Here is an 8,888-nt window from a genome sequence, read left to right as displayed (position 1 = left end):
TATTTTGCTCAGTTCAGATTATTGGTAAAGTAGTCCATTGGACTTCTAGATTTTTTAGTCTAAATTCTAGTTTGTGTTTTATCTCCAACCTAGTAAAATACATTAGGCAAAGTGGGAACAATGGCTAGTTTTGTCTTTCCTGGATCAAAAGTCACCAATACTGTCTAGTGACTGTATAAAGCAAATTCTATTTTAGGGCAGTTCACCTTTGGATTTTGCTTTAATCCTACATTGATTAATCTTTCTAGTTCATGGTGTGAATTTTTACTTTATTATAGATTTCTGTCCCTTTACAGCGCTGATTAGTTTACTGCTTGTTTTATGATTTGTGGCATTACTTGGTATTACAAATATTACTTATTTACTTGGTTAGTGGCTTTAATTGTGTATTTGTCAGTAGTATCATTTAGCTTAATGCTGAGGCTAGCTACTATTTTGAAAGCACACAGGTTCTGTTATCAGGAGCTCATTATGACAAGCAAAAGCTGGTTTTGCCACACATTAGCTATGTGCTCTTAGATAATCCATTTAAGATCTTGGGCAGCCAGTTTCATTATCTAATAAAGTAAGAATGAAAAAATTTTCCACTGGTACAATTATCTGGAAAGAAATTTATAATTATGGAGGTAGAAATTATCTGGAAAGAAATTTATAATTATGGGGGCAGCCAGTTAGCACAGTAGATAGAGCACTGGCCTTGGAGTCAGGAGGAATAAATCCAAATCAGATCTCAGACACTTAGCATTTTCTAGCTGGTAATCCTGACCAAGTCACTTAATTCCAATTGCCTCCCCCAAAAAAAAATATGTTAAGAAACTGACTAAAACAATCATACTCTGGAGAGTATTCTAGGAAGATGGTGGAGTAGGTCAGAAAATTCCCAGCTCCTCTGATTTCCCCCTAAACAAAACAAATGCAAAACAAAACAGGGCAAAACTGAAACACAAATAAGACTTGGTATTGGCATCCTCCTGGGAAAACTCAAGAAGATACACAAAAAGACCTCAGTACTGGGGTTTAACCAGTATGAAGTGTAAATACCTTCAATTTACCTCTGCAGAAACGGACAGTGGGGAGCTCTTGTTTTAGCTGGGTTCAGAGAGAGCTTCAACTGGAACCACAGAAACTTTTACCTCCCAGACACCATGCAAAGTCAGGAGTCTGAGTCCAGGAAAATTTTGGGAAACTGCTGAAAAAGAATGACAAGCCAGCTGTGCTAAGACACAGCCCTGGACAAGAAAGAACTAGCCCATCCAGGGACTGCAAAAACTGAAGGGCAAGAATGCTGCTGTCTGCAGGCTTGCAAGTGGGTGGACCTTTTGATTTGGGCTTAAGAGTCACAGGGGGTTGCTGATGTAAAGCTAGAAACATCATCCTCCACACCTCAGAATTAGAAGTGTTTACACTAAACATTCTCCTTTTTTTAAAAAAAGAATCAGGCAACGAAGAAAGAACAAAACCATAGAGACTTATTATGGCAATAGGAAAGACTGGTGTCCATTTACAGAGGAAGATAGTGATGTGTAAAAACAAAACAAAACAAAAAACCAAAAAAACAAAACAAACAAACAAACAAAAAAAAAAAAACCTTTCTACCCAAAGAATAACATTAAATGGCTACCTGCCTAGAAAAAAAAAAATTACGGAACTCAAAAAAATAAAATAAAATAAAATGAAAGAGATTGAGAAAAATAATTAAATTCAAGAAAAACAAGGTTGTAGAAAAAAACACCTAGAAAAGGAGATAGACTCTTAAAGAAAAAAATAATTCTCTGAAAATTAGAATTGGGCAAAGGGAAGCCAGCAATATAATGAGACTAAGAAATAATAAAACAAAATAAGAAGAATAAAAAAATAGAAAAGAATGTGAAACATTTTATAAGAAAAGCAACAGCTCTACAGAATAGATCAAGAAGAGAAAATATAAAAACCAATACCTTAAAACTGTGACCAACAAGAGCTGTGACACAATAATGTAAGAAATGATCAAAAAAAAAAAATGTGTCCTGGAGTGATAGAACATGAGGGGAAAGTAGAAAAAGAGAAAAATTTACTCAAAGAGATCCTATATGGATTACACATAGATGTTAATGGGAGCCACCTGTTAGTGGCTGTGGGAATCTAATTCTAACTAGCAGAATAGATTGTGTCATGTGAGAGGACAATAATAATAGAAGGATACTAAGAGGCAGTTATGGTGAAAACCTCTGAACCTCTTATTTGGTTCATGCCCAATATAGAATATATATAAAAGGTTTTTGGAGTTTTTTTAAGTACAGCAAGGTTATTAAAATAAAAGCAGACAATCTTTTGCAAGAAACATTTACATCAGTAAATTTGTTTTATAACCTCCAGACAGATATCTGAGATTACCAGAATCATGTGTTCCTTGAGTCAGTCAGTTGTGCTTAGAGAATAAGATAACAGTAAAGGCTGATTTGCAACTCCTTAACTCTGTAAAAACCAAACATTCTTTTAGTTTTTCAAGTATGCTCTGATTCACAGATGTGGAGGCTTTGGAGAACCAATCCACTTCTTAAAGGTACAGACCCCTTGAGCCCTTTATAGGTTTTCTGGGTTCCACATTTAAGTGTGGTTTTCCACACATAGGAATATTATTGCTATTCAAATTGAAACTTTTGCAAAAAACAAAGACCAAATCAAATATGCTGGAGCTACAATTAGAACTGTACAGGATTTTTAGCAGTTACTATTAAAAAAAAAATAGGGCTAGTTCTCATTGATCTCAAACAAGTCAAATTTAAAAATTTAATCTAGAGAGAAATCTACCTTATAAGTCAGCCATATAACTATTGTTTTAGATTATGTCTCCATATGTGTAAAGGTATATGTATGGATGGATGAATAGATGTGTGTGTCTGTGTGTCTGTGTGTATGGGTAGGTGTGTGTATGTGTAAGCATGCTTGTAGATATATGTTAGTATACAGATATATGTGTGTGAGTGTGGGTATGTATATGAATATGTGTGTATATGTATATGTATATGCATATGTATATGTGTGTGTGTGTGTTTATATATACTTGTCTGTGTTTAACTCTACCTTGCTTGGGTGAGGTGGGATGAAGGAGAAAAAAGAATCAAATAAGAAGTACACAGGAGAGAACAAAAGAATAAACTACAAAGAAGCAAAAAAGAGATGGACAGTCAAAAATATGTAACTATTATTATATATGCTTTCTTGAAATGAAAATTTATTGTTACATAGTTTGAATCTTCCCTGATGTTCTGCTGAACACATGATTTTTTTAATTTTTTCTTATTTTGTATTTAATTTTATATAAATAAAAATAAAATGGCCATACTTATTGACTTAGAGATTCTACTGATTTTTTAAGGAAGCCAAATCTCCATGTGCCCTATAATATTTATAGCAATATGTCACTTTCTATAACAACAAAGAACTAAACTCAAAGTAGCTCTTCATTGGCTGATGATTGGCAAAATAAACTAAGATATAATGTAATGGACTATTTTCATAGTTTCTCTCTCTCTCTCTCTCTCTCTCTCTCTCTCTCTCTCTCTCTCTCTCTCTTTTCCCTACACACAAACATACACACTACACATACACACAATTACAACAATGTAAATGGAAAGAATCATTTAAAAAACAGAACTGAGTACTATGTAATTATAATCACAAAGCCTGATTTTGAAAATGAAATGAGAAAATTCACTTTCTTCCCTTCTTTGTATTGCTATGGGATTATTGAAGAAGAACACATATTTTCTTTTCTTTTTTTCATGCTGTTTGATTTTTTAATCATTATTATAGCTAAAAAGCTATAAATAAAAACTTACAAAACCTATGAATGGGTAATTTTTCAACATTGACCCTTGCAAAAACTTCTCTTCCAACTTTTCCCCTTCTTCCCCCCACCGTCTTCCCTAGATGGCAAGTAGTCCAATATATGTTAAATATGTTAAAGTATGTGTTAAATATAATATACACACACACACACACACACACATATATATATACACACACATATTTATACAGATATACTCTAACAGTAACCTAACTGGTAACAGTCTCTACCAGAACTTAGACTCCTGTGTATTGCCCAACCCATTTGTTTTATCATTACAAAGAGGTAGTCCTAGGCTCTTGAACTCTTTGTCTGCAAAGAACAAACTCTGGTAGGTCCTACCAAGGTATCTTTTAGAATGAAAAATATATTTTTTAACTGAAGACCAACTTTGTTAGGTGTGGAATGGTTCTTCATGAGGCTGGCCAAAGGATGATTTTTTTCCCTTGTTACAATAACTATTATAAAATACATACTGGACTTCCAGGAGTGGAACCAAGATGCTGGAGTAAAGTTAGGCAGCTGCTTGGGCTCTCCAAGTTTCTCTCAACAACCACATGAAATCAAGCCTCTGAACAGAGTCAGTTGGAATGAAACCACTCTCTAGCTCAAGATAAACTGGGAAAAACTTTGAGAAAGGTCAGTCTCACTGGAATGAAAAGGGTGTCCAGCCCAGATCAGATAGACTATGGGAAAGCCAGTGAGAGGGTCTTAATCACAGCAAATTTGCAACTAATACCTCAGTCTCAGTTCAGTAGAGGAGCAAATCAGTAGGGCAGCTTCCAATTCCAGCTCAGAAGGTAAACTCTGAGAAACAAGGCTGTTTCCTGAAAAGAACGGGCAAAGCTATCCCTTGCAAACACAAAAGGCTCCTGTGCTCAAAGCCAAATCACCGAGCTGCACAGAAAACTTAAGACAGCATCTCCTTTGCCCCAGGAGCAGAGTTCAATCATAAAAAAAAAAAAAAAAAAAAGGAAATACCAAAAGAAAAGGAAAGAAAATGAGCAAAAAACAGAAAAGAACCTTGATCATAGAAAACTACTACAGTCACAGGGCAGACCAAAACATAAACTCAGATGAGGACAGAATGTCCACAGAAGAAATCCCAGAATGATATGAATTGGTCTCAGACCCAAAGAGGCTTCTTGGAAGAAAGAAGAGATCAATAAATTAGGTATGCAACTAAAAAGCTAAAAAAAAAAAAAAATAAGTAAATGAAAAATACCCAATTAAATACTAAATTAGAAATTCTAAAACTGAAAGGAGAGAGTAATAATAAAGAAACTAAGAAAACTATTGAACTAATAAATAAAACTAAGAGTTGGTTTTATGAAAACAATTAAAACATATATAAACCTTTGGCTAATTTTATCAGAAAATGGAAAGAAAACACCAAATCAGCAAAATTTATCATCAATGAAAAAAGAAATTAAAGCAATAATTAGAAGTTATTTTGCACAACAGTATCTGATAACCTAACAGAAATGAATGAATATTTACAAAAAATATATATAAATTACCCATGTTAACAGAAGAGGAAATAAATTACTTACATAGTCCCATTTTAGAAAAAGAAATTAAACAAAACATTAGTGAATTCCCTAAGAAAAAAATCTCTGGGATCAGATGGACTCATTAGTGAATTCTATCAAATGTTTAAAGAACAGTTAATTTCATATGTAAACTATTTGGAAAAATAGGTAGAGAAGGAGTACTGTTAAATTCTTTCTTTGACACAAATATGGCATGAATACTTAAACCAGGAAGAGCCAAAACAAAGAAAGAAAATTACAGATCAATTTCCCTGATAAATATTGATGCAAAAAATTTGAATAAAATATGAGCAAAGAGATCACAATGATGTATCAGCATGATAATACACATTGGCCAAGTGGGATTTATACCAGGAGTGCAAAGCTGGTTCAATATCAGGAAAACTACTACCATAATCAACCAACCAACAAAAACAACAGAAATAATGTGATAACTCCAAAAGATGCAGAAAAAGCTTGTGACAAAATATAGCATTCATTCCTATTAAAAACATTATAGAGCATAAGGATAAAGAGAGTTTTCCTTAAAATATTGAACAGTATTTATCTAAAACCTACAGCAAGCATTATTTGTAATGAATAGAACCTGGATTCATTCCTTAAGATCAGGGGTGAAACAAAGATACCCACTATCACCACTAGCATTTAACATTGTACTAGAAATGTTGGCTTTAAGAATAAGAAAAGAAAAATAAATAAAGGAATTACAATAGGCAATGAAGAAATAAAATTATCACTCTTTGCAGATGATATGATGATATACTTAGAGAATCCTAGAAAATCAACCAAAAACCTACAGGAAACAATTCACAGCTTTAGGAAAGTTGCAGGTTATACAATAAATCCACATAAATCATCAACATTTCTATATATTATTGACAAAGCTCATCAGCAAGAGATAGAAAGAGAAATCACATTTAAAATTACTATAGGCAAAATAAAATACTTAGGGGTCTATCTGCCAAGACAAAACAAAAACTATATGAACACAATTACAAAACACCTCACACAAATAAAGTCAGATCAAAACAATTGGAAAAATATCAATTGTTTATGACTAGGCCAAGCAAATATAATAAAAATGATCATTGTGACCAAATTGGTCTACTTTTTCTGTGCTATATCAATCAAACTGTCAAAACATTATTTTAGAGAACTAGAAATATAATAACCAAATTCATCTGGAAGAACAAAAGGTCAAGAATATCAAGGGAATTGATGAAAAAACCCAAAAGATGATAACTTATCAGTGCCAAATCTAAAACCCTAATATAAAGTACCAGTCATCAAAAACAATTGTTATTGGCTAAGAAATAGAGCAGTAGATCAGTGGAATAGATTAGATACATCCAACACAATAATAAAAACTTATAGCAATCTAGTATTTGATAGATCCCCAAACTCCAACTTCTGGAATAAGAACTCACTATTGGAAAAAAATTGCTGGAAAAATTGGAAAATAATGTCAAAAACTTGACATAGAGCTATATCTCAAACCCCATACCAAAATAAGTTCAAAATGGATACATGAATTGGGCATAAAGGATGATACCATAAACAATTTGAGAGCCCAAGGGATAATGTACCTACCAGATCTTTAAAGAAGGAGGAATTTATGACCAAAGAAGAACTAGAGAATATTATGAAAGGTAAAATGGACAACTTACAATTTACACTAAATTAAAAAGGTTTTGCACAAACAAAACCAATAGAAACAAGATTAAAAGGGAAATACAAAGCTGGGAAAAATCTTTACAACCAGTATTTCTGATAAAGGTCTCATTTCTAAAATATATCAAGAACTGTATCAAATTTATAAGAATATAAGTCATTCCTCAATTGACACATAGTCAAATGATATGAACAGTTTTCAGAAGATGAAATTAAAGGCATCTATAATTAAATGAAAAAATTTTCTCTATCACTATTGATTAGAGAAATACAAATCAAAACAACTCTGAGGTACCATCTCACACCTCTCAGATTGGCTAAGATGACAGGAAAAGATAATGATAAATGTTGGAGGGAATACAGGAAAACTGGGACACAAATGCATTGCTGGTGAATTTGTGAAATGATTCCATAATTCTGGAGAGCAATCTGGAACTTATGCCCAAAAGGCTATAAAACTGTGCATATCCTATGACCCAAGAATGCCACTACTGGATCTGTATCCCAAGGAAATTATAAAGGAGGGAAAAGAATCCACATTTTTAAAAAAATGTTTGTAGCAGCTCTTTTTGTGGGAGCAAAGACTTGGAAAAGGAGTAGATACCTATCAATTGGAGAATGGCAAAATAAGTTATTTTATATGAAGATAATGGAAAATTATTATTCTATAAAAATGATGAACAAACTGATTTAAAAAGGCCTGGAAAGATTTGCATGAACTGATGCTGAGAAAAATAAGCAGAAGTAGAAATACATTGTACACAATAACAGCAAGAATATGCAATGATCAGCTATGAAAGACTTGGTTCTTCTCAGTGATTCAGTGATCCAAAGCATTCCCAATAGACTTTGGACAGAAAATGCCATCTGCATCCAGAAAAAGATCTAAGGAGACTTAATGTGCAACCACAGATGCTATGTTCACTTCTTTTTTTTTCTGATTTTTTTTTTATTCTTTCCCATGGTTTTCCCCCTTGTATTCTGATTTTTCCTTCCCAACATGATTCATAAAGCAATGTATATTTAAAATAAAATTTTAAAACCCAGGTAAAAATGTTAAGTTAATTGCATACTGAATTATTGGGTGATTGCGTTTTGCATATGAGTACACAAAACAATAAAATCTTAGATCACTGGAATATTTATTTACTAAGAAAATTCTTTAAATTCATTTGTACTACAATTTTTAGGAAAATAGAAGAGACTAGCAAAAAATCAAGACAAAGATTTAAATGGAGAAAGTTCCAAGTGGATTAGGTTAAAACAGAAAAGACAATAAAATCAATAGAAAATCAAGATTATTGATTAAGGTTCCCCAAATTATATATTATACAAGATATTGCATTACTCTATGAAATATATTCAAATTTTATTTGAAATTTTAGTTGAAAATTTCAGATATATCTTCAAGTTTAGAAATATGTTAAAACATTGTGGTTCAGTATTTTAAACTGAAAGAGATTACCTTTTGTCAATCAAATCCTGCTGAGATCCAATTCTATTTTAAAAAATCATAAAGTACATTTTATTTTAAAAAAATTTGTGTTGAATTTCAAAGTCAAAGTATCATGCACATTTCTCACACTTTTGAAAGACCTTCAAAACGTCAAAATTGTTTTTGTTCCTCATTCATTAATCATCAGATTTAATTTTTATACTGTATTTTTTAAAGTAGCCAATGAGTAATTTTAGAGATTTCTTCAACTTTCTTATCCCTTGAGCCTTCAATTTTTCTACCATTTTGATGTGATCATCATCTGTCCATAATTTTGCTTTCATAGTTTAATATTTTTCTGCCTCAACAAATTTATTGATTTTCTTCTTGCTTGAAATTG

The sequence above is a fragment of the Antechinus flavipes genome, chromosome 5 (genome assembly GCF_016432865.1).
Source record: "Antechinus flavipes isolate AdamAnt ecotype Samford, QLD, Australia chromosome 5, AdamAnt_v2, whole genome shotgun sequence".
NCBI lineage: Eukaryota > Metazoa > Chordata > Mammalia > Dasyuromorphia > Dasyuridae > Antechinus > Antechinus flavipes.
This window is presented reverse-complemented; position numbering follows the sequence as displayed.